This window comes from Sinocyclocheilus rhinocerous, unplaced genomic scaffold (genome assembly GCF_001515625.1).
Source record: "Sinocyclocheilus rhinocerous isolate Xijiao unplaced genomic scaffold, SAMN03320098_v1.1 scaffold441, whole genome shotgun sequence".
Taxonomy (NCBI): domain Eukaryota; kingdom Metazoa; phylum Chordata; class Actinopteri; order Cypriniformes; family Cyprinidae; genus Sinocyclocheilus; species Sinocyclocheilus rhinocerous.
In genome coordinates, this window is record NW_015640440.1 from 191,454 (window position 1) to 192,285 (window position 832).

Below are 832 nucleotides of genomic sequence, written 5' to 3' on the forward strand. Positions count from 1 at the left end.
TGAATTTAATGGTAAAAGACTGTAAAAATGCTACAGTAAAAGCCTGTTAAATGGTTAACGGTAAATTCCCCTACTATATACGGTGAAAAACTGTATTGGACATTACATGTATTGGACATTAATTTTACGGTAGTATACCGTTTTTGGAAGTGAAAAATACCGTATAATTTACAGTGAATAACCGTAAATTGACATTCCCAGAATTCCCTGCGTTACATTTCAAATTTGATGTTTTTTTGTTGAAATAACTATGTTTCTTTTTTGTTTTTTCTTATCAGTTTTGTATATTAGGGTTGTGTGTTACACCTAATGTTGTTAATGAATGTTTATTGCATTATTTCAGTTTCATGTGTGTTACCATGATGGTGTTTAGTGTTTGTGTGAATGACACTGTGCACCTTCTATCTATGTTATTATTTAAAAGCTGCCTGTGATAGGCTTTGGTTCATCGTGTGACTTTCTCATCACCATCTGCATTTGGTGGTTATCAGTGTATTAAAAAGGTACAAAACAGATTTCAGTAATTCAATAGGTTGGTATATTAACATTACATCAGTTGATGAAATTACGGTATTTAACTGTAAATTTAAGTTAAAACCGTAAAACCTAAAACGTTGCTACCATATTTTTTACGGTAAAATTCCGGCAACCACAGCCGCCGTTTTTTTTAAATTTTACGGAATTTTTTTTAAAGTGTATGCATCAAAAACGTCATAAATATAAAATATAGATTTCAATTATATATACAGCAAACACAGCATTTTTTATTGGTAGCATAAATGCAATTCAGTCATTCAAATTCATAAATTCGAACTTAAACTAAACATGGTGA

At 30.3% G+C, this 832-nt stretch overlaps 1 protein-coding gene across 1 annotated transcript in view; it reads right to left on the bottom strand.

Moving 5' to 3' along the window:
• LOC107752704 (5-hydroxytryptamine receptor 3A-like) overlaps positions 1-832 on the bottom strand; it is a 19,938-nt gene that overhangs the window by 7,309 nt on the left and 11,797 nt on the right. The window lies entirely within an intron of this gene.